At 45.5% G+C, this 26,879-nt stretch overlaps 13 non-coding genes and 5 pseudogenes across 13 annotated transcripts; 1 reads left to right on the top strand and 17 right to left on the bottom strand.

Moving 5' to 3' along the window:
- Positions 1 to 3,917: 3,917 nt before the first annotated feature.
- LOC130375124 (5S ribosomal RNA) lies at positions 3,918 to 4,036 on the bottom strand (annotated as a pseudogene).
- A 435-nt stretch (positions 4,037 to 4,471) lies between these two features.
- Positions 4,472 to 4,590, bottom strand: LOC130375118 (5S ribosomal RNA). Its single transcript, XR_008893791.1, has one exon. It is a non-coding gene; the product is annotated as a 5S ribosomal RNA (ribosomal RNA).
- Positions 4,591 to 5,025: 435 nt separating this feature from the next.
- On the bottom strand, positions 5,026 to 5,144 carry LOC130375115 (5S ribosomal RNA). Its single transcript, XR_008893788.1, has one exon. It is a non-coding gene; the product is annotated as a 5S ribosomal RNA (ribosomal RNA).
- Positions 5,145 to 5,565: 421 nt separating this feature from the next.
- LOC130375141 (5S ribosomal RNA) lies at positions 5,566 to 5,684 on the bottom strand. Its single transcript, XR_008893808.1, has one exon. It is a non-coding gene; the product is annotated as a 5S ribosomal RNA (ribosomal RNA).
- A 435-nt stretch (positions 5,685 to 6,119) lies between these two features.
- On the bottom strand, positions 6,120 to 6,238 carry LOC130375126 (5S ribosomal RNA; annotated as a pseudogene).
- A 421-nt stretch (positions 6,239 to 6,659) lies between these two features.
- On the bottom strand, positions 6,660 to 6,778 carry LOC130375121 (5S ribosomal RNA). Its single transcript, XR_008893794.1, has one exon. It is a non-coding gene; the product is annotated as a 5S ribosomal RNA (ribosomal RNA).
- Positions 6,779 to 7,198: 420 nt separating this feature from the next.
- On the bottom strand, positions 7,199 to 7,317 carry LOC130375117 (5S ribosomal RNA). Its single transcript, XR_008893790.1, has one exon. It is a non-coding gene; the product is annotated as a 5S ribosomal RNA (ribosomal RNA).
- A 421-nt stretch (positions 7,318 to 7,738) lies between these two features.
- Positions 7,739 to 7,857, bottom strand: LOC130375107 (5S ribosomal RNA). The gene has a single exon (XR_008893780.1). It is a non-coding gene; the product is annotated as a 5S ribosomal RNA (ribosomal RNA).
- Positions 7,858 to 8,278: 421 nt separating this feature from the next.
- LOC130375152 (5S ribosomal RNA) lies at positions 8,279 to 8,397 on the bottom strand. The gene has a single exon (XR_008893818.1). It is a non-coding gene; the product is annotated as a 5S ribosomal RNA (ribosomal RNA).
- Positions 8,398 to 8,832: 435 nt separating this feature from the next.
- LOC130375114 (5S ribosomal RNA) lies at positions 8,833 to 8,951 on the bottom strand. Its single transcript, XR_008893787.1, has one exon. It is a non-coding gene; the product is annotated as a 5S ribosomal RNA (ribosomal RNA).
- A 421-nt stretch (positions 8,952 to 9,372) lies between these two features.
- Positions 9,373 to 9,491, bottom strand: LOC130375127 (5S ribosomal RNA; annotated as a pseudogene).
- Positions 9,492 to 9,926: 435 nt separating this feature from the next.
- LOC130375125 (5S ribosomal RNA) lies at positions 9,927 to 10,045 on the bottom strand (annotated as a pseudogene).
- A 421-nt stretch (positions 10,046 to 10,466) lies between these two features.
- LOC130375116 (5S ribosomal RNA) lies at positions 10,467 to 10,585 on the bottom strand. The gene has a single exon (XR_008893789.1). It is a non-coding gene; the product is annotated as a 5S ribosomal RNA (ribosomal RNA).
- Positions 10,586 to 11,020: 435 nt separating this feature from the next.
- On the bottom strand, positions 11,021 to 11,139 carry LOC130375128 (5S ribosomal RNA; annotated as a pseudogene).
- An 830-nt stretch (positions 11,140 to 11,969) lies between these two features.
- LOC130375071 (U4 spliceosomal RNA) lies at positions 11,970 to 12,108 on the top strand. The gene has a single exon (XR_008893748.1). It is a non-coding gene; the product is annotated as a U4 spliceosomal RNA (small nuclear RNA).
- A 216-nt stretch (positions 12,109 to 12,324) lies between these two features.
- trnaa-agc (transfer RNA alanine (anticodon AGC)) lies at positions 12,325 to 12,398 on the bottom strand. Its single transcript has one exon. It is a non-coding gene; the product is annotated as a tRNA-Ala (tRNA).
- Positions 12,399 to 12,815: 417 nt separating this feature from the next.
- On the bottom strand, positions 12,816 to 12,888 carry trnay-gua (transfer RNA tyrosine (anticodon GUA)). The gene has a single exon. It is a non-coding gene; the product is annotated as a tRNA-Tyr (tRNA).
- Positions 12,889 to 13,452: 564 nt separating this feature from the next.
- trnak-cuu (transfer RNA lysine (anticodon CUU)) lies at positions 13,453 to 13,525 on the bottom strand. The gene has a single exon. It is a non-coding gene; the product is annotated as a tRNA-Lys (tRNA).
- Positions 13,526 to 26,879: the final 13,354 nt, after the last annotated feature.

Here is a 26,879-nt window from a genome sequence, read left to right as displayed (position 1 = left end):
GTTGTCATAAGCACTTTGTTTCACCTGTTGGCTGTGGAAAGCAAATAGCACACACCTCATATCAATACTGATCACATGTGTATTTTATGTTTCCAGATTATTTGTTGATGTGACTCCCGCGAACCGGCCCGTTCAGCCCACTGGGTTTGTCGTCCTCCACCCGGCCGAGGCCTGCTGTGCCCACCCCCATTCTGCCGAGGCCTCCTGCGCCCACCCACCTCCAGCCGAGGCCACCTGCTGCGTTGACCTACGGCCCACCCCCTGTGTCGGCAGCACCCATACTGCTGGTCCTCCCCTCCGTCCTGTTTCGTGGGCCATCCTGCAGCCAGAGCTTTGTCCCTCCTGCACCAACAGTGAAGGCATTCATGCCTAACAAGTCCTCAAGGCCATGTGGGGCTTGCCACGTGCCAAACTGGTGGACAGCGGAAGAGGTACACCCCTTCCAAGGAGAAAGTGGCTGCATGGAAGCATGCAGAAAATGTTTTCCTACTGTCCATCCACTAGGAAGTCCACTACCCCTGGCTTCGACAATGTGGTGTATGACAACTTTAAGGGTGTCGTGGATGCAGAGTTGGAAAGGAGGACTGTGTGTGTGTGTGTGTGTGTGTGTGTGTGTGTGTGTGTGTGTGTGTGTGTGTGTGTTTGTGTGTGTGTGTGTGTGTGTGTGTGTGTGTGTGTGAATAACTTACCTCTGTGATGCCACTGTTCCTCTGCCATCTGTAAGAGAGAGAAAGAGGCTTGTTTGTGTGTGTTTGTCTCTGTCTTTGTGTGTGTTATTAAAGTGCTTCAGCAAGCACTCTCTATTTATTTATATCGTTAAAAAAAATGCACTTTGCAGTTTTACTTGAAGTTCTTTGTTAGTCTTTTATTTATTATTTATATTGCTGTTAAAATTAACTTTGTAGTATCCATTCTGGTCTATTTTCAATATCGAGGCCAATCTTTTTAACCTTAATCAGTTCCAATCTAACACAATCAGTTTACATACTCTTTAGTGGTTGTTCATGTTCAGATAATCTGTGTTTTTGTCATGATTGTTGTTTGTCTTTGTCAGCTTCATGTGTTTGTGATGTTTGTATGTATTTGTCTGCTTCAGTTTTAACAAAAGTTTACTAAAGAAAACACAAAAAAACACAAAAGGGAGGAACAGCTTGAGCCTTTATTTGTTGATTTGTCACCTGAGTCTTTGGATAATCATGTTCATTATTGCACTTTAGCCTGTACAAGCCAATTGTTGAGTTGTATCTTAAGTATAAGTGTGTGTTCTTCAATTGTTGAGATTTTTGGATTATTATTAATTTTATTTATATGTGCCTGTCCTTGTGATGTGTGTATGTCTGTCAGCTTCATGTTTAACTAAATGTTTGCAAATGGTAGTACATGTTTGTCTCTCATCTCATGCTCTTGTGTTCTCGCCTGTAGATCTGTACCTTGTCGTGGTGGGCGAGCTTTTAACTAAACAGATCTTGTTTACTTGTGTTTTATATGCATTGCCTTTTCAATGAAACGCATTCTGGGTGAAAAATAAAAGTTGTAAAAGTATTTTGGAGTCTCTGTGTGCTTGGCTTTCGCAAGGGGTGGGTTAGTGGAAAGAAAAAACACACCAAAGAAATTAGTAGTCCTTGTGTCTTCCCTCCCGCAACCAGAGGTGTGAATACACCCCCACTGTGCTGGGCCCCGTTTCCCGAAAGCGTCGTTAGCCTAAGTGGATCGTGAAGTGCGTCGAAAGGGCATCGTAGAGTTTTCACCGCGTTTCCCGAAAGCATCGTTGGGAACGAACGTCTTGAAAACGCTCGTAGCTAACGAGTACTCCAGGGGTGCTCGTAGGTACTCGTAGGACGCTAAGAGCATCGTCAGCTATAGCCTCAGTGGCGACACCATTGGACATTCCGTCTATTGGATGCGTTTTATTAAAACGCATTGCGGCTTTATGTTCTTAGTTTGGTAATTAATAAAGATTATTAATTAATTTATTAATAAAGATGTTAAAATGGCCAAAATAAAACGGGACAGTCCAGAAAATGTTTGCGCAGGCAGGGCACTCAAAATGTGTGAGAGAAAGTGGGGGGATTTGTGCAGACTGACATAGGCTACTCATAAAACGTAGCATAAAATAATGTAAAAAAAAAATTAAATTAAACAAATTAAAAAAAATAAAAAATAAAGAAATAAAAACAATTATAAAAAACAAGCAAAGGAGCAGGCAAAAGGCTGGGATATGGTGGGGATTGGTCACGTTGACGGGAATGTTTAGTGACATGAGGGAGGGTGGAGGGGGTTAAAAAAAAGTCTCAATCACTATTCGACGCGCATGAAAACCAGCCGCGTAGTTATGAGGGAGGCCGTCCTCACACCGATCTTCCTCATCGTCATCGTCCTCAACGTCCTCCGGTTCAAGCAATGCCACCCCAGCCTTAGCTGCAATGTTGTGCAACATAGCCGTCACACATATCACGGCGCATGACTTGGCCGGAGAAAACTGGAGCCCTCCGCCTGACTTGTGAAGGCATCTAAAGCGCAACTTCCACCTCCCGATCGTGCGCTCAACGATGCACCGGGCCAGACGGTGGGATCGTTGTATTCCTCATCATGGACGTCTCCCGGGTTATTCACAGGTGTGAAGAGGAATTATTTCAGGGGGGAAAATGCCGTGAAACGCACAGTGCATTCAGGATTAGGACTGATATATGTCGGTTTAAGCCTAATCAATTGTGTTTTAATGTCTTTAGCATTCATATAATTGCAGTCTATTTTTTTCGTAGGCTTCTCTGCTGTTGTCCTTGATGGGGATATATTTTAACCCTTTTTAACACAATCTTCCTGCGGCATTCCTGCGTCTCCCCCTCCTATGGAGCCCATTTCAGCACCGTGGCAGTAGACAGTTACAATCCTACGACGTCGTGAGTGCAGCGAATGCGCGTTCACGTTAAGAGGAGTTTCGGGAAACGCTCCAAAGAAATTGACGATTGATCGCAAGATCCATCGTGAGAATGATCGTACGAGCGTGGATCCATCGTTATCGGGAAACGGGGCCCTGGCTGCACTCCCTGTGTGGTCAAAACAATGAGTTCTTTGAATGGCTCTGTCATCCAGACAAAGTGAGTGCACTGAATACATTCTTATTCTTTTTCTTAATTCAGCCCAGAAATGTAACAATTAAACACTTATCCACTTGATTATATGAATCTCATCAGCTACATCAATTCAAGTATGAAAATTATAAACAAAACACTCAGCAGACTATTGGTTTTTGATAATCTAGGCCTTGCACCTTACATTTCTGGTAATAAATCCTCCCACCAGTGGCCAGCAGATGGAGCCATCCATTTGGATCCTTGATCCTTTTTGAGCGATCCCTGGGTTGAGGGATAGGGACTTTGGGGGGTCATGAGCCATTCCCAGGCGGTCACCCATCCAAGTACTAACCAGGCCCGCCCCTGCTTAGCTTCCGAGATCAGACGAGATCGGGCGTGCCTAAGGTGGTATTGCCGTAAGCAATTATAGCCTTGACCATATTAGCTTTTATACAGGAGGAGGACGTAAGGAGTGAGAGCGCTGCCGTGGCCAGAGACGGGACTTGTACAGAAACAATGATTAGATCCATAATGAATGAATGAATACGTTTTTCCAGACTCAGAGTTCCATATTTGAACGCAATGCATTACACTGCTTGGGCGTCATCGTTTGCGTGATCTTTTGAAGAAACGTAGCGTTGCAAAACCTGGGATGGACTAAGGTGGACCGCCGTCATTGCAGCTCGCTGTTACGTCAGTACACTGTCCACATGTTTCACAAATAGAGTTTGAGGAGACGTCGTCAGAGTCTGTATGTTGCTTTAATTCTCCAAAACAGTGGGCGCTAAAGATCAGCGCACGGTAGGCCATTGCATTCAATGAGCTCGAGTTGAAAAAGTATAATGCTTACAGTACCTGGTATTCCCAGGCGGTCACCCATCCAAGTACTAACCAGGCCCGCCCCTGCTTAGCTTCTGAGACCAGACGAGATCGGGCGTGCCTAAGGTGGTATGGCCGTAAGCATTTATAGACTTGACCATATTAGCTTTTATACAGGAGGAGGACGTAAGGAGTGAGAGCGCTGCCGTGGCCAGAGACGGGACTTGTACAGAAACAATGATTAGATCCATAATGAATTAATGAATACGTTATTCCAGACTCAGAGTTCCATATTTGAACGCAATGCATTACACTCCTTGGGCGTCATCGTTTGCGTGATCTTTTGAAGAAACGTAGCGTTGCAAAACCTGGGATGGACTAAGGTGGACCGCCGTCATTGCAGCTCCCTGCTGCTCCCTGCTAGCAGCGTGACTACACTGTCCACATGTTTCACAAATAGAGTTTGAGGAGACGTCGTCAGAGTCTGTATGTTGCTTAAATTCTCCAAAACAGTGGGCGCTAAAGATCAGCGCACGGTAGGCAATTGCATCCAATGAGCTCGAGTTGAAAAAGTATAATGCTTACAGTACCTGGTATTCCCAGGCGGTCACCCATCCAAGTACTAACCAGGCCCGCCCCTGCTTAGCTTCCGAGACCAGACGAGATCGGGCGTGCCTAAGGTGGTATGGCCGTAAGCATTTATAGACTTGACCATATTAGCTTTTATACAGGAGGAGGACGTAAGGAGTGAGAGCGCTGCCGTGGCCAGAGACGGGACTTGTACAGAAACAATGATTAGATCCATAATGAATTAATGAATACGTTATTCCAGACTCAGAGTTCCATATTTGAACGCAATGCATTACACTCCTTGGGCGTCATCGTTTGCGTGATCTTTTGAAGAAACGTAGCGTTGCAAAACCTGGGATGGACTAAGGTGGACCGCCGTCATTGCAGCTCTCTGCTGCTCCCTGCTAGCAGCGTCACTACACTGTCCACATGTTTCACAAATAGAGTTTGAGGAGACGTCGTCAGAGTCTGTATGTTGCTTAAATTCTCCAAAACAGTGGGCGCTAAAGATCAGCGCACGGTAGGCCATTGCATCCCATGAGCTCGAGTTGAAAAAGTATAATGCTTGCAGCACCTGGTATTCCCAGGCTGTCACCCATCCAAGTACTAACCAGGCCCGCCCCTGCTTAGCTTCCGAGATCAGACGAGATCGGGCGTGCCTAAGGTGGTATGGCCGCAAGCATTTAAAGACTTGACCATATTAGCTTTTATACAGGAGGAGGACGTAAGGAGTGAGAGCGCTGCCGTGGCCAGAGACGGGACTTGTACAGAAACAATGATTAGATCCATAATGAATGAATGAATACGTTATTCCAGACTCAGAGTTACATATTTGAACGCAATGCATTACACTGCTTGGGCGTCATCGTTTGCGTGATCTTTTGAAGAAACGTAGCGTTGCAAAACCTGGGATGGACTAAGGTGGACCGCCGTTATTGCAGCACTCTGCTACGTCACTACACTGTCCACATGTTTCACAAATAGAGTTTGAGGAGACGTCGTCAGAGTCTGTATGTTGCTTAAATTCTCCAAAACAGTGGGCGCTAAAGATCAGCGCACGGTAGGCCATTGCATCCAATGAGCTCGAGTTGAAAAAGTATAATGCTTACAGCACCTGGTATTCCCAGGCGGTCACCCATCCAAGTACTAACCAGGCCCGACCCTGCTTAGCTTCCGAGATCAGACGAGATCAGGCGTGCCTAAGGTGGTATGGCCGTAAGCATTTATAGACTTGACCATATTAGCTTTTATACAGGAGGAGGACGTGAGGAGCGAGAACGCTGCCGTGGCCAGAGACGGGACTTGTACAGAAACAATGATTAGATCCATAATGAATTAATGAATACGTTATTCCAGACTCAGAGTTCCATATTTGAACGCAATGCATTACACTCCTTGGGCGTCATCGTTTGCGTGATCTTTTGAAGAAACGTAGCGTTGCAAAACCTGGGATGGACTAAGGTGGACCGCCGTCATTGCAGCTCTCTGCTGCTCCCTGCTAGCAGCGTCACTACACTGTCCACATGTTTCACAAATAGAGTTTGAGGAGACGTCGTCAGAGTCTGTATGTTGCTTAAATTCTCCAAAACAGTGGGCGCTAAAGATCAGCGCACGGTAGGCCATTGCATCCCATGAGCTCGAGTTGAAAAAATATAATGCTTGCAGCACCTGGTATTCCCAGGCTGTCACCCATCCAAGTACTAACCAGGCCCGCCCCTGCTTAGCTTCCGAGATCAGACGAGATCGGGCGTGCCTAAGGTGGTATGGCCGTAAGCATTTAAAGACTTGACCATATTAGCTTTTATACAGGAGGAGGACGTAAGGAGTGAGAGCGCTGCCGTGGCCAGAGACGGGACTTGTACAGAAACAATGATTAGATCCATAATGAATGAATGAATACGTTATTCCAGACTCAGAGTTACATATTTGAACGCAATGCATTACACTGCTTGGGCGTCATCGTTTGCGTGATCTTTTGAAGAAACGTAGCGTTGCAAAACCTGGGATGGACTAAGGTGGACCGCCGTTATTGCAGCACTCTGCTACGTCACTACACTGTCCACATGTTTCACAAATAGAGTTTGAGGAGACGTCGTCAGAGTCTGTATGTTGCTTAAATTCTCCAAAACAGTGGGCGCTAAAGATCAGCGCACGGTAGGCCATTGCATCCAATGAGCTCGAGTTGAAAAAGTATAATGCTTACAGCACCTGGTATTCCCAGGCGGACACCCATCCAAGTACTAACCAGGCCCGACCCTGCTTAGCTTCCGAGATCAGACGAGATCAGGCGTGCCTAAGGTAGTATGGCCGTAAGAATTTAAGACTTGACCATATTAGCTTTTATACAGGAGGAGGACGTGAGGAGCGAGAACGCTGCCGTGGCCAGAGACGGGACTTGTACAGAAACAATGATTAGATCCATAATGAATGAATGAATATGTTATTCCAGACTCAGAGTTACATATTTGAACGCAATGCATTACACTGCTTGGGCGTCATCGTTTGCGTGATCTTTTGAAGAAACGTAGCGTTGCAAAACCTGGGATGGACTAAGGTGGACCGCCGTCATTGCAGCTCTCTGCTACGTCACTACACTGTCCACATGTTTCACAAATAGAGTTTGAGGAGACGTCGTCAGAGTCTGTATGTTGCTTAAATTCTCCAAAACAGTGGGCGCTAAAGATCAGCGCACGGTAGGCAATTGCATCCAATGAGCTCGAGTTGAAAAAGTATAATGCTTACAGTACCTGGTATTCCCAGGCGGTCACCCATCCAAGTACTAACCAGGCCCGCCCCTGCTTAGCTTCCGAGACCAGACGAGATCGGGCGTGCCTAAGGTGGTATGGCCGTAAGCATTTATAGACTTGACCATATTAGCTTTTATACAGGAGGAGGACGTAAGGAGTGAGAGCGCTGCCGTGGCCAGAGACGGGACTTGTACAGAAACAATGATTAGATCCATAATGAATGAATGAATACGTTATTCCAGACTCAGAGTTACATATTTGAACGCAATGCATTACACTGCTTGGGCGTCATCGTTTGCGTGATCTTTTGAAGAAACGTAGCGTTGCAAAACCTGGGATGGACTAAGGTGGACCGCCGTCATTGCAGCTCTCTGCTACGTCACTACACTGTCCACATGTTTCACAAATAGAGTTTGAGAAGACGTCGTCAGAGTCTGTATGTTGCTTAAATTCTCCAAAACAGTGGGCGCTAAAGATCAGCGCAGGGTAGGCCATTGCATCCAATGAGCTCGAGTTGAAAAAGTTTAATGCTTACAGCACCTGATATTCCCAGGCGGTCACCCATCCAAGTACTATCCAGGCCCGCCCCTGCTTAGCTTCCGAGATCAGACGAGATCGGGCGTGCCTAAGGTGGTATGGCCGTAAGCATTTATAGACTTGACCATATTGGCTTTTATACAGGAGGAGGACGTAAGGAGTGAGAGCGCTGCCATGGCCAGAGACGGGACTTGTACAGAAACAATGATTAGATCCATAATGAATGAATGAATACGTTATTCCAGACTCAGAGTTACATATTTGAACGCAATGCATTACACTGCTTGGGCGTCATCGTTTGCGTGATCTTTTGAAGAAACGTAGCGTTGCAAAACCTGGGATGGACTAAGGTGGACCGCCGTCATTGCAGCTCTCTGCTACGTCACAACACTGTCCACATGTTTCACAAATAGAGTTTGAGGAGACGTCGTCAGAGTCTGTATGTTGCTTAAATTCTCCAAAACAGTGGGCGCTAAAGATCAGCGCACGGTAGACCATTGCATCCAATGAGCTCGAGTTGAAAAAGTATAATGCTTACAGCACCTGGTATTCCCAGGCGGTCACCCATCCAAGTACTAACCAGGCCCGCCCCTGCTTAGCTTCCGAGATCAGACGAGATCGGGCGTGCCTAAGGTGGTATGGCCGTAAGCATTTATAGATTTGACCATATTAGCTTTTATACAGGAGGAGGACGTAAGGAGTGAGAGCGCTGCCGTGGCCAGAGACGGGACTTGTACAGAAACAATGATTAGATCCATAATGAATAAATGAATACGTTATTCCAGACTCAGAGTTACATATTTGAACACAATGCATTACACTGCTTGGGCGTCATCGTTTGCGTGATCTTTTGAAGAAACGTAGCGTTGCAAAACCTGGGATGGACTGAGGTGGACCGCCGTCATTGCAGCTCTCTGCTGCTCCCTGCTAGCAGCGTCACTACACTGTCCACATGTTTCACAAATAGAGTTTGAGGAGACGTCGTCAGAGTCTGTATGTTGCTTAAATTCTCCAAAACAGTGGGCGCTAAAGATCAGCGCACGGTAGACCATTGCATCCAATGAGCTCGAGTTGAAAAAGTATAATGCTTACAGCACCTGGTATTCCCAGGCGGTCAACCACCCAAGTACTAACCAGGCCCGCCCCTGCTTAGCTTCCGAGATCAGACGAGATCGGGCGTGCCTAAGGTGGTATGGCCGTAAGCATTTAAAGACTTGACCATATTAGCTTTTATACAGGAGGAGGACTTAAGGAGTGAGAGCGCTGCCGTGGCCAGAGACGGGACATGTACAGAAACAATGATTAGATCCATAATGGATGAATGAATACGTTATTCCAGACTCAGAGTTACATATTTGAACGCAATGCATTACACTGCTTGGGCGTCATCGTTTGCGTGATCTTTTGAAGAAACGTAGCGTTGCAAAACCTGGGATGGACTAAGGTGGACCGCCGTCATTGCAGCTCTCTGCTACGTCACTACACTGTCCACATGTTTCACAAATAGAGTTTGAGGAGACGTCGTCAGAGTCTGTATGTTGCTTAAATTCTCCAAAACAGTGGGCGCTAAAGATCAGCGCACGGTAGACAATTGCATCCAATGAGCTCGAGTTGAAAAAGTATAATGCATACAGCACCTGGTATTCCCAGGCGGTCACCCATCCAAGTACTAACCAGGCCCGCCCCTGCTTAGCTTCCGAGATCAGACTAGATCGGACGTGCCTAAGGTGGTATGGCCGTAAGCATTTATAGACTCGACCATATTAGCTTTTATACAGGAGGAGGACGTAAGGAGTGAGAGCGCTGCCGTGGCCAGAGACTGGACTTGTACAGAAACAATGATTAGATCCATAATGAATAAATGAATACGTTATTCCAGACTCAGAGTTACATATTTGAACACAATGCATTACACTGCTTGGGCGTCATCGTTTGCGTGATCTTTTGAAGAAACGTAGCGTTGCAAAACCTGGGATGGACTGAGGTGGACCGCCGTCATTGCAGCTCTCTGCTGCTCCCTGCTAGCAGCGTCACTACACTGTCGACATGTTTCACAAATAGAGTTTGAGGAGACGTCGTCAGAGTCTGTATGTTGCTTAAATTCTCCAAAACAGTGGGCGCTAATGATCAGCGCACGGTAGGCCATTGCATCCAATGAGCTCGAGTTGGAAAAGTATAATGCTTACAGCACCTGGTATTCCCAGGCGGTCAACCACCCAAGTACTAACCAGGCCCGCCCCTGCTTAGCTTCCTAGATCAGACGAGATCGGGCGTGCCTAAGGTGGTATGGCCGTAAGCATTTAAAGACTTGACCATATTAGCTTTTATACAGGAGGAGGACGTAAGGAGTGAGAGCGCTGCCGTGGCCAGAGACGGGACATGTACAGAAACAATGATTAGATCCATAATGGATGAATGAATACGTTATTCCAGACTCAGAGTTACATATTTGAACGCAATGCATTACACTGCTTGGGCGTCATCGTTTGCGTGATCTTTTGAAGAAACGTAGCGTTGCAAAACCTGGGATGGACTATGGTGGACCGCCGTCATTGCAGCTCTCTGCTACGTCACTACACTGTCCACATGTTTCACAAATAGAGTTTGAGGAGACGTCGTCAGAGTCTGTATGTTGCTTAAATTCTCCAAAAGAGTGGGCGCTAAAGATCAGCGCACGGTAGGCAATTGCATCCAATGAGCTCGAGTTGAAAAAGTATAATGCTTACAGTACCTGGTATTCCCAGGCGGTCACCCATCCAAGTACTAACCAGGCCCGCCCCTGCTTAGCTTCCGAGACCAGACGAGATCGGGCGTGCCTAAGGTGGTATGGCCGTAAGCATTTATAGACTTGACCATATTAGCTTTTATACAGGAGGAGGACGTAAGGAGTGAGAGCGCTGCCGTGGCCAGAAACGGGACTTGTACAGAAACAATGATTAGATCCATAATAAATGAATGAATACGTTATTCCAGACTCAGAGTTCCATATTTGAACACAATGCATTACACTGCTTGGGCGTCATCGTTTGCGTGATCTTTTGAAGAAACGTAGCGTTGCAAAACCTGGGATGGACTGAGGTGGACCGCCGTCATTGCAGCTCTCTGCTGCTCCCTGCTAGCAGCGTCACGACACTGTCCACATGTTTCACAAATAGAGTTTGAGGAGACGTCGTCAGAGTCTGTATGTTGCTTAAATTCTCCAAAACAGTGGGCGCTAAAGATCAGCGCACGGTAGGCCATTGCATCCAATGAGCTCGAGTTGAAAAAGTATAATGCTTGCAGCACCTGGTATGCCCAGGCGGTCACCTATCCAAGTACTAACCAGGCCCGACACTGCTTAGCTTCAGAGATCAGATGAGATCAGGCGTGCCTAAGGTGGTATGGCCGTAAGCAAATATAGCCTTGATCATATTAGCTTTTATACAGGAGGAGGACGTAAGGAGTGAGAGCGCTGCCGTGGCCAGAGACAGGACTTGTACAGAAACAATGATTAGATCCATAATGAATTAATGAATACGTTATTCCAGACTCAGAGTTCAATATTTGAACGCAATGCATTACACTGCTTGGGCGTCATCGTTTGCGTGATCTTTTGAAGAAACGTAGCGTTGCAAAACCTGGGATGGACTAAGGTGGACCGCCGTCATTGCAGCTCTCTGCTGCTCCCTGCTGGCAGCGTCACTGCACTGAAACTAGCAATCCATAACCATTCTTGCCTGTCTCCAACAGGCTTGAAATTATGTCTAAAACACATTTATGTAATGGCAAGAGGTAAAATAAATCTGTGTAAGCCCCTGGGTACTTTGCTTTATGCTTTTTCCTGGACAACCATGAGTGAAAGACAGATTGCTATGACTAGTGGACTACCCTGAGAAGCTCTGAAGACTGAGTTTACCGGGTTTTATAATCTAAAATGCCCTGCGATTAACCTGCCCACACAATATAATCAACATTCATGTATCACATTATCTCCTTAAGAGTTTCGCTTTCCTTTGCCAGAGACTATGTTTACAGCGAGCGCGCAATCATCATTTTGAAAGATTACCAAAGTGTTAATAGCCCAATGTGGGGCTCGAACCCACGACCCTGATATTTAGAGTCTCATGCTCTACCGACTGAGCTAAGCGGGCATTTACTGCAAATTCAATGTTTCAAAATTGTCCACATGTCTTGTGTAGCCCAAACCATAAAAACCTATGACAATCTTTGGCAGCCGCCAGTTTTTCTTTCGCAGAGCAAATATCAAAGTCTGTGAAGTACAACTGAGATGTTATAATTGTTGGTTGAAAAGTTAACCCAATACCCCACCAGGATGACTCTAAACTTGCAATCCATTGCAATTCTTGCCTGTCTCCAACAGGCTTGAAATTATGTCTAAAACACATGGCAAGAGGTGAAAGAAAGCTCTGCAAGACAGTGGCTACTTTGCATTATGCTTTTCCCTGCCCTCCCACGAATGAAAGACAGATTGCTGTGACTAGTTGACATCTTGTTCACATTGAAGGAAATTCTATGGTAGATACTTTGCAAGTTTACAACCACTAGCAAAAAATAGTCAATGCAAGAACCCGAATTACAGGTACTGCTGGGATTTCAACCCAGGATCTCCTGTTTGCTAGACAGGCACTTTAACCAACTAAGCCACAGCACCACTGTGGACTAAAATTAAATACTTCAATTCTTGTCATAACCACTTAAGAAATCAATCATTCATAACAATTCTTGCCTGTCTCCAACAGGCTTGAACTTATGTCTAAAACACATTTATGTAATGGCAAGAGGTAAAAGAAATCGGTGTATGCCCCTGGGTAATTTGCTTTATGCTTTTTCCTGGACAACCAAGAGTCAAAGACAGATTGCTATGACTAGTGGACGACCTTGAGATGCTCTGAAGACTGAGTTTACCGGGTTTTATAATCTACAATGCCCTGCCATTTTTCAATATTAACTTGCCAAGACAATATAATCAACATGTATCACATTATCTCCTTAGGAGTTTAGCTATCCTTTGACAGACTATGTTTACAAATAGCTCGCAATCATCTTCACAGATTACCAAAGTGTTTTTAGCCCAATTTGGGGCTCGAACCCACGACCCTGAGATTTACAGTCTCATGCTCTACCGACTGAACTAACCAGGCATTTACATCATTTTCAATGTTTCAACATTTTACACATTTCTTGTGTAGCCCAAACCAAAATAACCTATAACAATCTTTGGCAGCCGCCATTTTTTCTTTCGCAGAGCAAATATCATAGTCTGTGAAGAACAATTGAGATGTTATTATAGCTGGTTGAAAACTTAACCCTATTCCCTGCAGGATGAATTGAAACTAGCACTCCATAACCATTCTTGCCTGTCTCCAACAGGCTTGAAATGATGTCTAAAACTCATTTATGTAATGGCAAGAGGTAAAAGAAATCTGTGTAAGCCCCTGGGTACTTTGCTTTATGCTTTTTCCTGGACAACCATGAGTGAAAGACAGATTGCTATGACTAGTGGACGACCCTGAGATGCTCTGAAGACTGAGTTTACCGGGTTTTATAATCTACAATGCCCTGCCATTTTTCAATATTAACTTGCCAACACAATATAATCAACATGCATGTATCACATTAACTCCTTAAGAGTTTAGCATTCCTTTACCAGAGACTATGTTTACAAATAGCTCGCAATCATCTTCACAGATTACCAAAGGGTTTTTAGCCTAATGTGGGGCTCGAACCTACGACCCTGAGATTAAGAGTCTCATGCTCTACCGACTGAGCTAACCGGGTGTAACCAGGGTGAAACAACATATTTTATTTTTGATGAAATATCACCAAATTCTGATTGATAAGAAACAAATATGTTTAAGCTATCTTCAAGGTACCTTTTGTAACCTGTTCCAACCCCTATGTCAATGTGTTTTCAATACTGTGATGGAAAATCTACATGTTGTATTGTTTTGGTCTATATGAATTTGAGTTTTGTTGCTATTCTGTGTAATTTTATATAGTGTCTGCCTTCTGGGCTCCTTTTGGGTCATTTAAAGTGTAAACCGTCAAGGGTAGAGTGATGCATTTTTATTGCCTGCCCTTTCCTATGTTTCTTGTCATGTAAATCACCCTCCATGCAATCCTTTGATGTGTGGGCCTGTTTTCTCGACCCCCTGGCTAGCGTCAACCAAGCCAGGGGTTTAGATGACACGGCCGCTACCCCCTCCAATGGCATTCCCCACAGCTGCAGTTGTAAAGATAACCATCTGGTACACAAAGGCTTTTGGTATTGGGGGACCACCCCCTAATAAACCCAAACGAATAAGAACTCATTGATTAGAAGACTCAGTGGACTTGTCTGAGCGTACCTTCAGAGAATGAAGTAACACGCAAAGAGGAGCTCCCATCTGGGGCCCCAGATTATTGTAATGTATGCCTGTTATGTTGTTTGTTGATGCATGTTGTGATGTATCTTTGTTCGTACTTTTAATACAAATTTATATAACCACTAATTGTCAACAGTATTGTGTGCTTTTTGCATCTAAATATCTCATCTGCTTAGACGCAATATCTGATACAGAAATTGCCACGACAATACCTGTACTGTCGCTTTAAGAAAAGTTTGTGTCTTAGTGACGTATATGCAGCGCCAAGCTCAGAATGCCGTTGGCTATCTGAGTGGAGGTATGTTGATGTATTTGTCGTCACATTCTGAGCATATAAATCGTTTTGTAGATAATGTAAATGTTATATATGAACATGCTACAGCACTGTTATAACAGCTAACGCTTTGAAAATGTACTTTTTGAGAGTTTATTGTATATATGTGCATCAGAGTTTCCGTTTGTTTGTTTGCTAGGAGGGAATGTGGTCCTGGCTATGACGATTTACATGACGGTTTACATGCGATGACATGATTTTCTTTGGCTCATCCAGGTATGAATGTTTTATCTGTTTTGTGTATATTATCTATGCGGGTTATGTTTATGTTTGTTGGAGTGCAGTCAAATCGCATCCATTATGCTATTTTGTTTATTTTTATGTTATTATATATTGGCAGAATGCCGTTGGCTATCTGAGTGGAGGCGGGAATGTGGTCCTGGCTATGACGGTTTACATGCGATGACATGACTTTCTTTGGCTCATCCAGATCCAGATACCAATAAATGAGAAACCCTCCATTGTTGTCCAGCCGTCCTTCCACCCTTCCAACGCATTCGCCAGAATACAACGCAGATCGACACCCGTTACATTCTGGCAAAGCTTATGGGCAAAGCAGGAGATGTGGTCAGAGTAAAGCTGCGTAACACATCTATCAATCACGAGTGAACTGTCATACTCAAGCATGCCCCTGTTAGATTTCTATAACACACTGCCCACACCAGGTGAAGATGCTATGGAGTATTGGGTTAGGCTAAATAAAACAGTGGATGTAGCTGACGAGTGCTTGAAAAGGCAGGGTCGTAGCATTGATGACCCGGGCCATGAGGTCAGCATGATGTTTATCAAACACTGCCCGGACCAGTCTCTCCACAGTGTTTTCAAGTTCAAGTCTGCTGACAAATGGTCGGCCTGTGAAATTCAAGATAGGCTCGATGAGCACATGCAGGATAAGAAATCAAGAACTGCAGCTGCAAGTTCTTGCAGCTGCAGCTCCACTAAGGCCAAGTGTTGTGGAGCACAGAGCTCATTCGTGCCATGTACCTATGCTTGAAGAGGCACCTCTCTTGAACACTGCTGCTCCACCAAGACAGCCTTCAGCCCCTTCGACCACTGCTGGTGTCGACAATGACTGCATGAAGGGTTTGGTAAACTTGTTGGACCGGCTGGTCACAATGCATACCCAAGTACCTGCCAACCCTGGCACCCAAGCTGCCATGCCACGCTCTTTCCAGAGAGTGTGCAAGGTTTGTGGGGCTCCTAATCATTCCACATTGTCCCACTGCAAGCAGGACAACCTATGTTTACAGTGCTTGTGTCCTGGTCACTGGAAGAGGGACTGTCCTCAACGAACAAACCAGCACCGCTTTCAGCACAATGGCCGTGCTGGTGACCACAACCAGCGGCCTAACCAGCAGCCTGACCAGCGCCGCTCTCAGCCTGATGATAGCGCTGGTGGCCAGCCTCAGCAGTTAAACTACTAAACCCACACCTGGAAGGGGCCGGTGTGGGTAACGTAAATGGAATCCCTTCTGAAACCTGTGACCTGGCTCAGTTATATGAGGAGAGCTGTGCCAAAGCACCTAAAGGTACAAGAATAGCCATTCAAGCTACCCAGAGAATCAAAGCTTTCGGAGAGCTGTTCTATGCTCCAGTCCTTGTCAACCACAGTGTACAGCTTAGAGGCATGTGGGACTCTGGCTCTATGGTATGTAGCATCAGTGAGGAAGCAGTAGAGAAGCTTAGATGCACTGATGTTTTGCCAGAGAAGCAGTACCCCGAAGAGAACATTGTCTTGATTGGCTGTGGTGGTTTGCGAACCCAGCCTGAGGGCTTTTATGATTTGGAGATGCAGCTGTATGGCGTTCCATGTATTGTATCCACTTTGGTTGTGTCTGGCCAACAAGATGACCTCATATTGGGCTCGAATATCATCAAATATGTCACTCATGTCCTGAAGGGTGGTGGCGAGTACTGGGATCTTGCATCTTTTCATGACCATCAATCTGACCCCGAGATCAGTCACTTCTTGTCCATGTTCACAAATGTCGAGCGGTGGAAGGGGAGCGCAGTCCCAGAAAAGATAGGAACTGTCAAGCTCACCCAGGCGGTGATCCTCCTACCCAGGCATGAGCACTTGGTTTGGGGCAGACTCCCTGCCAAGTCGCCTATGTCACCTGGCAGCACTGTTGTTGTGGAGCAGACCAACTCAAAAGCCATGCCACGAGGTGTTCTAGTGGGTCGTCTTGTCACACCTCTCTGGGGCGATAGATGGGTGCCAATGACAGTTGTGAACCCATCTGACAAGGCGATCACGCTGAAGAGGAATTGCAAGTTGGCTGATATGTTCCCGTGCTTAGCAGTCGAGGATCTTGATGTTTTCCAGGGCTCACAAGCAGCTTCGGAGAAGAAGCAACCCGACACCGAGAAACGACAGTATGATGCTTCTTCCAGTGCTAGTCTTTCATCCCAGTCCGGCAAAAGTCTGTCAGAGTTGGGTCTGAGCGACGTCGATGTAGCCTCATGTCAGGTTAGCGAAGCTTGTAGGTCCCAGCTCAAGCAACTGATAACTGACTATCAGGACATATTTTCCAAGCACTCTCTTGACTGCAGTGAGGTCAAGGGTCACACACACCGCATCTGTCTCACGGACGATCGCCCGTTTCGCCTACCATACAGGAGAGTCCCTCCAGCCCACTATCAGAAGTTGAGGCAGGCTCTCACTGATATGGAGGAAAAGGGAATCATCAGAAAGTCCACAAGCGAATATGCATCTCCTTTGGTGATGGTGTGGAAAAAGGATGGTGGGTTGCGGATTTGCAATGACTTCAGATGGTTGAATGTCAGAACCATAAAGGACGCATATCCCCTGCCTCACCAGTCAGACTGTCTCGCTGCCCTTGGTGGCAACTGCTTCTTTAGCACGATGGACCTCACCTCTGGCTTCTTCAACATTCCAATGCATGAAGAAGACAAGAAGTACACGGCTTTCACGACTCCTCTCGGGCTGCATGAATACAACCGCATGCCACAAGGTCTGTGTAATAGCCCTGCTTCCTTCATGAGGGTGATGACAGGGATCTTTGGGGACATGAACTTCACAAAGCTTCTGTGTTATCTCGATGACCTTCTTGTCTTTGCCCCAACGGAGGAAGAGGCTCTGTCCAGACTCGAAGCAGTGTTTCAGAGGTTGCGGGAGAACAACCTGAAACTGGCTCCTAAAAAGTGCCACCTTCTGCAGAAGCAAGTCAGATTCCTTGGCCATATCATCAACGGTGGGGGTGTGTCCGTCGATCCTGCCAAGGTGGAAGTAATCAACAGAATGCAGGTTCAAGACCTCATGGACGCAGATGGGTGCACGCCTTCTGTTCGGAGACTCAGATCATTCCTCGGCATGGTGTTCTACTATCAACACTTTATCCCCAACCTGTCTTCCACTGCAAAGCCCTTGTTTGCACTTACAGCTGGTCAGAAGAGGCGAGGGAAGTCAGCTAAGGATAGAAAGTCCCAATCTGCCTACCGTAAGCTTTCTGCTGCGGATTGGACAGAGGAATGTGCAAGCGCTTTTGAGCACATGAAGGCCAGGCTGTTGGACTGCGTCATGCTGGCTCATCCGGACTTCGATGAGCCATTTATCTTGTCAACAGATGCGTCTTCGGATGGACTTGGTGCGGTGCTCTCCCAAGTGCCCCGAGGAGAATCCAAGTCCAGACAGATTGCTTTTGCAAGCAAGACCCTCAGTGCGTCACAGCGGAAATATCCAGCTCACAGGCTGGAGTTCATGGCCCTGAAGTGGAGTGTGTGTGAAAAGTTCAGCCACTGGCTGAAGGGTCATAGCTTCACCATTTGGACTGATAATAATCTGCTTACTTACCTTCTAACGAAGCCGAAGCTCGACGCATGTGAGATCCGCTGGGTGTCTAAGCTGGCGTCGTACACCTTTGATCTCAAGCACCTGCCTGGGAAGAAGAATGTGGTGGCAGATGCCTTGAGTCGCGATCCCTTTGCGAAAACAATTGGCCGGAGGCTGCTTAGGGAGCCCTATTCCACTCTGACTCAGGAGGCCGATGAGGTGGAAGAGGATTCTGTGCAGGATGTTTTCAGGCTCAGCCGCCAGTCTCAAACCCTCGGACTGGAAAACCATCCACTACCCAGGACGGGGTATGACACTCAGGCTCACTGTGCCTGGAATGACACAGCAGAGTCCAGGGCACTCTACTTAACGCAAAGAGTCCAGCAACTTTCAAGTGGTCAGGATGCGCTGCCCATGTTCTCTGCCCAGGAGCTACAGCTGTCCCAAGAGCAGGATCCAGTCATCTCCAAGTTGTTGCCCTTTGTTTCTACCAGGAGACGACCGTCTAGGCGAGAAAGGCATGGTGCTGACGCAAAGGTCCTCAGATTGTTGAAGCAATGGGACAGGCTAGAAGTCCATGATGGAGTTCTGTATCGGGTCTCAAGAGATCGTGTTTCCAAACAGCGACGATCCCAATATGTGTTGCGTCAGAGTCTAAAGGACAAAGCATTGTCCGGCATCCATGATCTTGCAGGTCATCAGGGCCAGGATCGTACTCTTTCGCTTGCAAGACAGCGTTTCTATTGGCCTGATATGGAAAAGGATGTGAGGGCACATGTAAAATGCTGTCAGAGATGTGTGTTTGGGAAGTCACCGGAACCAGCTGCTCGTGCTCCTCTGGAAAGCATCAAGAGTTCAGCTCCAATGGAGTTAGTGTGCATGGATTTCTGGACTGCCGAAGACAGCAAGCAGCGGTCTGTTGATGTTTTGGTGGTCACCGACCACTACACCAAACTGGCTCATGCCTTCCCTTGTGCCAATCAAACAGCGAAGCAAGTCGCAAGGAAGCTTTGGGAAAATGTGTTCTGTGTTTATGGTTTCCCGGCGAGGATACATTCCGACCAGGGCGCCAATTTCGAGAGCAACCTGATAGCAGAGCTCCTCCGATTGGCTGGTGTTGCAAAATCCCACACGACTGCTTACCATCCGATGGGCAATGGGGGAACCGAGCGATTCAACCGTACCTTGGGCAACATGCTCCGCGCCCTTCCCCTAAAGGAAAAACAGCAATGGCCACAACAAGTCCAGACCCTCACGTTCGCATACAACGCCACCGTCCATGAGACGACGGGTTACGCACCATTTTTCCTCATGTTTGGGCGTGTCCCTAGACTGCCGGTGGACGTCATGTTCAGGCGGGTTCTGGACGACCCTGAAGTTGTTGACTACGACACATATGCAAAGTCCCTGCTTTCTTGCTTGAAAAGTGCTATGGAGATCGCTCAGAAACATACTTCCTCTGAGCAGCAGCACCAGACCCGGCAATACAACAAACGAGCAAAGGGCACTTTCCTGTCAGTGGGAGATCGTGTGTTGGTATCAAATAAAGGGGAACGAAGAAAGAGAAAGTTAGCCGACAAATGGGAGGATGGAGTGTACACAGTGGTTGGGGTGAATCCCAGTATCAACGTCTACAAAATACAGAATGCAGTGGGCAAGGGCGTCAGTTTGTTTTTAGAAGTGGTGGGGACAATAACCATAAGCTTGAGTGTGGTCTGAAAAGTGCTGCGTACCCTTATGTAAGCTTTTCATCCATTCAACGCTGAATTACAATATGCTCTACAGTGCATTGTCAGGTGTTGTCATTGTCAGCGAGCGACGGACTCCTCAACAACATAGCAGTATTTTACTTATTTTAGTGTTTTTATGCGTGATTTTACCCTGTAAAGTTGCGGGCTGTATTATATATGACCGAGAGACACTGTTGAACATAAGAGATTCGGGGATTATTCACGGTCAACCAGAGTTTTTCTACTGGGAATCCCAGCTGGCAAACGTAAACAAATGCCTAACAACGGCCCTACTACCGCGTCGGAGACGCCGGAGACGTGGGCGACGGGCTGGCCTGCTCGTCCGACTCAGGCGGCGAGAAGGCAAAACACCTCTCCCCAGCATTCTGCTAGCCAACGTGCAATCCATAGAAAACTAACTGGACGAGTTGAGAGCAAGGATTACCTTCCAACAGGAAACAAGGGACTGCCATATCATCTGTCTAACAGAGACGTGGCTGGGTGAACATATCGCGGACTACGAAATCTCTCCCATGGGCTTCTCTGTACATCGTGCGGACAGGTCAAGAGAACTTTCGGGGAAAAGTAAAGGCGGAGGTGTATGCTTCATGGTGAACAAAGCCTGGTGTAAACCGGTAAGTGTTCACTCACTCAAGTCATTCTGCTCCCCGGACCTCGAATACCTAGTCCTGCTCTACCGCCCACACTGGCTTCCGAGAGACTTTACTGCTGTCATATGCATAGCAGTTTATATTCCACCACAAGCTGACACAAACGTTGCACTCAAGGAACTGTACGTAACCATCAGCAAAATAGAATACAGACACCCAGAGGCCGCTCTAATAGTGGTTGGAGACTTTAACCGAGCGTCGCTGAAGAAAGTTTTGCCAAAATTCTATCAACACATAACTGTAAATACGAGAGGCGGAAGATGCTTGGATCACGCCTACACTCAATTCCGCCATGCATACAAACCCCTCCTCCGCCCCCCGTTCGGCAAATCAGACCACTCTTCCATTCTCCTTGTGCACGCCTACAAGCACAGGCTGAAAACGTCTCCACCAATCACGCGCACAAGTCGATGCTGGTCTGACGAATCAGACGCTATCCTCCAGGACTGCTTTGATTCCATGACTGAGTTCGCGGAGAACAGTGGTGACGTCAACGAGATCGCGGAAGGAGCGCTGGGTCTCATTGGAAAGGTGATAGAAGAAGTAGTGCCCACAAAAACAGTCCGTGTATATCCAAACAGGAAACCATGGATTAATTTTGATGTTAATACAGCACTTACTATTAGGAAAACAGCATTCAAAACGGGAGATACAACTGAAATTAAAGCTGCCCGGTATAACCTAAGAAAAGTGATCAAAGCAGCAAAGAGGGATTATGGCAAAAAATAGAGGCACAGCTGAGCAGCAATGACCCACGCAGAATGTGGAAGGGACTACACACCATCACTGATTTCAAAGAGACCTCTAGCTGCACAGCTGATACTTCTGTCTCTTTACCTGACGAGCTGAACAGTTTCTACGCCCGCTTTGAAGTGAGCCAAACCAGTCTCCTAGAGAGGACCTACTCAGAGGACGCAGCTAATACAGCCAGCGCTCTTGTCATCACAGAAGAGGATGTACGTGTGGTGTTCAAACGCATCAACATCCGAAAAGCGGCCGGGTCAGATGGGTTACCTGGCCGGGTGTTCAAAGTATGTGCGGACCAGCTGGCTGGTGTATTCACAAACATTTTCAACCTCTCCCTCTCCACGGGCATAGTGCCAGCCTGCTTCAAGTCATCAGTAATCATTCCTGTACAAAAGAAGAGCAAGGGTAACATGCCCAAACGACTGGCGCCCTGTTGCTCTCACCCCCATAGTGAGCAAATGCTTTGAAAAGCTCATCAAGGTGCTGATCTGCAGAATGCTGCCACCAGCCCTGGACCCCCACCAATTTGCCTATCGGAAGAACAGATCGACAGATGACGCCATTGCCACAGCACTCCACTTAGCCCTCGCCCACCTCGACAAGAGGAACACCTATGTGAGGATGCTGTTTGTTGATTATAGTTCGGCATTCAACACAATAGTCCCCTCCAGACTCGACAGGAAGCTCAGGGACCTAGGCATTGATCCCAGCCTATGCAACTGGATCCTTGACTTCCTGACGGATCGAAAACAGGTGGTGAAGATGGGTCCTAAGATCTCCGCCCCTCTGACCATCAGCACAGGAGCCCCCCAGGGCTGTGTCCTAAGCCCCCTCCTCTACTCCCTATACACCCACGACTGCGTGGCTACACACGGATCCAATGCAGTGATCAAGTTCGCCGATGACACGACAGTCATGGGCCTGATCACTGATGGTGATGAGACGGCCTATAGGAGCGAGGTCGACTGTCTGGCTCAGTACAGCCAGGACAACAACCTCATTCTCAACACCGATAAGACCAAGGAGCTCGTAGTGGACTTCAGGAAGAAGAGACAGATTCAACACCCCATCTCCATCAATGGGTCTGCTGTGGAGAGGGTACACAGCATTAAGTTCCTGGGAGTCCACATCACCAGAGACCTCACCTGGGAGGAGCACACCAACCAGGTGGTGAAAAAAGCACAGCGGCGCCTATTTCACCTTAGGCGTCTGAAAAAGTTTGGAGTGGGGCCCAAGATCCTGGGGGCCTTCTTCAGAGGCACAACGGAGAGCATATTGACTGGATGCATCACTGCCTGGTACGGGAACTGCACTGCCCAAAGCCGCAAAATGCTGCAAAGGGTAGTGCGGACAGCTGAGAGGATCAGCGGATGTGAGCTTCCCTCCATCCAGGAAACCTACAAGGCCCGGTGTGTCAGGAAGGCCCTCCGAATCATTGGGGACCCCAGCCACCCCAACCAGAAACTGTTTGAGCTACTGCCGTCAGGGAGGCGGTACCAAAGCCTAAGGGCCAAAACCCAGAGGATGACAAGCAGTTTTTTCCCCCAAGCAGTCAGACTCCTGGAAAAACACACTACCCCCCAACCATCCACACGCACACCACAACAACAGACTGTTGCTACTTTTTAGTATTATTGATGCTGCTACTTACTTATTTATTTATTTATTTTTACTTTGTTCCTTTTCATATGGTTTCTTATTCTTATTTATTTTATCTTTTACTGTTGCTGCTATGTGAATGTTGAGGAACCAAGCCTAAGATTTTTACTCTTGAGTACTGTACTATAAGATGTAATAAAAGTGATTCTGATCAGATTCTGATTCTGTTGAAATTATTCGATTATTCGTATACTGGTTCGGAAAATTAGTATTTGAAGCTTAAATCAGTATTCAGAGCTTTTTTCCACGTAGGTGACTTTACCAGAGCGAGGGAGGCAAACTATAAGCGTCAGCGACACCAAGCAGAGAAGCGAGAGAGGTGGAGGAAGAATAGATATCTTGTTTCCCTTTACTTTATAACACAACATTAGCGGGATCTCTGGAGGAAAAGTAATACTTAAAACCTTAGCTTAGTTGTTTGTTTACGTTCGCTGTACAGCGCCGCGCCAAGCTGTGACTGGCTTGCTGCAGAGCGTGAGCGTCTTGGGAATACCCGGTCAATATAATGGATATAATATGGACACATAAGACAATCAATATTCGGTATTTGTTATGGATTTATTGTACAAATTCCCTGAAAAGATGCACGTTCCAGGATGAATTGAAAAGCTCCCGTAAGGGCTGAGATGACAGAACAGCTGATTTGGAACGGAGCAACAGCTGTTCGCTTTCACGGGGAAAAACTAAGGAACCCCAACTGACTTAGGCCTACTAATTAACGTTCAAAAGCTATTAAATCTTCAACAAAATATGCAGATACTGTCATAATCGGTTCCAGGGAGTATATAAGGATTATTAATGTTGTTTTTTATGGTGTTTTTTTCTGGAACGAGTATTCGAATATTCGCTCGGAAAAACCAACGGTTATTCACCGTGGTAAAGTTAGTTTTATATTGGACGTTGGATATTCGACACATTCGAAAATTCTATTTAGCACTGGCTTCGATGGACGAATTTGTGTCAAACCAACTTAGAAGTGTTAATACAAGGCCTACCTATGTAAAACAAAGCTTATTTCTTTAAAAAAAATAACATTTGATTTTCTAAAAAAATGTAATGTTAAAAAAGGCTATAAATCTATTATGCGGCTTGACCTTTTGACCTACATATATCAAAACACATCTGGTGAACTCAGCTAACTGCCCCACACATAACACAAAGCTTCTTTTCTCAAAACACCTACCCTTTGATTTTATATTTTTTACTCTCATAAAATGCTATAAATCTATTATGCGGCTTGACCTTTTGACCTACCCATATCAAAACGCATCTGGTGTAATCAACTAACTGCCCCACACATAACACAAAGCTTCTTTTCTCAAAACACCTACCCTTTGATTTTATATATATTTTTTAATCTCAGAAAAAAGCTATAAATCTATTATGCGGCTTGACCTTTTGACCTACACATATCAAAACACATCTGGTGTATTCAACTAACTGCCCCACACATAACACAAAGCTTCTTTTCTCAAAACACCTACCCTTTGATTTTATACAATATTTTTAATGTTAAAAATGGCTATAAATCTATTATGCGGCTTGACCTTTTGACCTACACATATCAAAACACATCTGGTGTATTCAACTAACTGCCCCACACATAACACAAAGCTTATTTTCTCAAAACACCTACCCTTTGATTTTATAAAAAAAATTTAATGTTAAAATGGCTATAAATCTATTATGCGGCTTGACCTTTTGACCTACACATATCAAAACACATCTGGTGTAATCAACTAACTGCCCCACACATAACACAAAGCTTCTTTTCTCAAAACACCTACCCTTTGATTTTATATATATTTTTTAATCTCAGAAAAAGCTATAAATCTATTATGCGGCTTGAACTTTTGACCTACCCATATCAAAACACATCTGGTGTATTCAACTAACTGCCCCACACATAACACAAAGCTTCTTTTCTCAAAACACCTACCCTTTGATTTTATACAATTTTTTTAATGTTAAAAATGGCTATAAATCTATTATGCGGGCTTGACCTTTTGACCTACACATATCAAAACACATCTGGTGAACTCAGCTAACAGCCCCACACATAACACAAAGCTTCTTTTCTCAAAACACCTACCCTTTGATTTTATATATATTTTTTACTCTCAGAAAAAGCTATAAATCTATTATGCGGCTTGACCTTTTGACCTACACATATCAAAACACATCTGGTGTATTCAACTAACTGCCCCACACATAACACAAAGCTTCTTTTCTCAAAACACCTACCCTTTGATTTTATACAATTTTTTTAATGTTAAAATGGCTATAAATCTATTATGCGGCTTGACCTTTTGACCTACCCATATCAAACACATCTGTGGAACTCAGCTAACTGCCCCACACATAACACAAAGCTTATTTTCTCAAAACACTTACCCTTTGATTTTATACTATTTTTTTAATGTTAAAAAGGCTATACATCGCAGTTAGCTGAGTTCACCAGATGTGTTTTGATATGGGTAGGTCAAAAGGTCAAGCCGCATAATAGATTTATAGCTTTTTCTGAGAGTAAAAAATGAATATAAATCAAAGGGTAGGTATTTTGAGAAAAGAAGCTTTGTGTTATGTGTGGGGCAGTTAGTTGATACACCAGATGTGTTTGGATATGGATAGGTCAAAAGGTCAAGCCGCATAATAGATTTATAGCCTTTTCTAACATTGAAAAAATAGTATAAAATCAAAGGGTAAGTGTTTGAGAAAATAAGCTTGTGTTATGTGTGGGGCAGTTAGCTGAGTTCCACCAGATGTGTTATGATATGGGCAGGTCAAAAGGTCAAGCCGCATAATAGATGTATAGCCTTTTTTAACATTCAAAAAATAGTATAAAATCAAAGGGTAAGTGTTTGAGAAAATAAGCTTTGTGTTATGTGTGGGGCAGTTAGCTGAGTTCACCAGATGTGTTTTGATATGGGCAGGTCAAAAGGTCAAGCCGCATAATAGATGTATAGCCTTTTTTAACATTAAAAAAATAGTATAAAATCAAAGGGTAAGTGTTTTGAGAAAATAAGCTTTGTGTTATGTGTGGGGCAGTTAGCTGAGTTCACCAGATGTGTTTTGATATGGGTAGGTCAAAAGGTCAAGCCGCATAATAGATTTATAGCTTTTTCTGAGAGTAAAAAATGAATATAAAATCAAAGTAGGGCTGGGCGATTTTTTCGGTTTAATCGATTAATTTGCATTTTTTCTTTCCTACGGTTTGTGAAATGGCTGAACCGAAAAATCGCGATTTAAAAACAGTTCTAGGACCTCTTCCGATTTGTTTTGCTGAATAGACTCCGTAGTAGCCTCCTCTCTCACTTTCCAGAACGCGCGCAAAACTCAGCCTACTGCAATCACATTCTCCTCGCCCCCGACAGACTTGGGGGAGAGCTGGGTCGATTGAAACACTTTTCAGTTAAACGTCTTTTGCAAAGATGACGTATGTATACAAATAATTTTGTGATCAACAACTCACATGTGTGTTCTCTTAGTTACAAGCAGTGGTGTAGTCTACGTGATACGCAGGTATACGCCGTATACCCACTAGGAACGCACCAGGATTTGCGTATACCCACTTAAAAATGTGCACGGATACGTATCAATCGTCTTGTGACAGATCTTTCACTTCTGTGTTTATTTTTCGGAAATATCGGTTTGGTATAACTGCAATAAAATACTTTAAGCAGGGGAAGTTATCTCCTACATTCACCATTCATAAAATTCCCGCTGCGCGCTCGCGCTCTGCCCTGTCTCTGTTACGAAGCGCGAAGCTGCCCCTGCATCTCTGCACGTTAGTTAGCGGGCCGAGCCCCTCCTTCTCGCGTGTGTGTATGTGC

The sequence above is a fragment of the Gadus chalcogrammus genome, chromosome 21 (genome assembly GCF_026213295.1).
Source record: "Gadus chalcogrammus isolate NIFS_2021 chromosome 21, NIFS_Gcha_1.0, whole genome shotgun sequence".
NCBI lineage: Eukaryota > Metazoa > Chordata > Actinopteri > Gadiformes > Gadidae > Gadus > Gadus chalcogrammus.
This window is presented reverse-complemented; position numbering and strand designations above follow the sequence as displayed.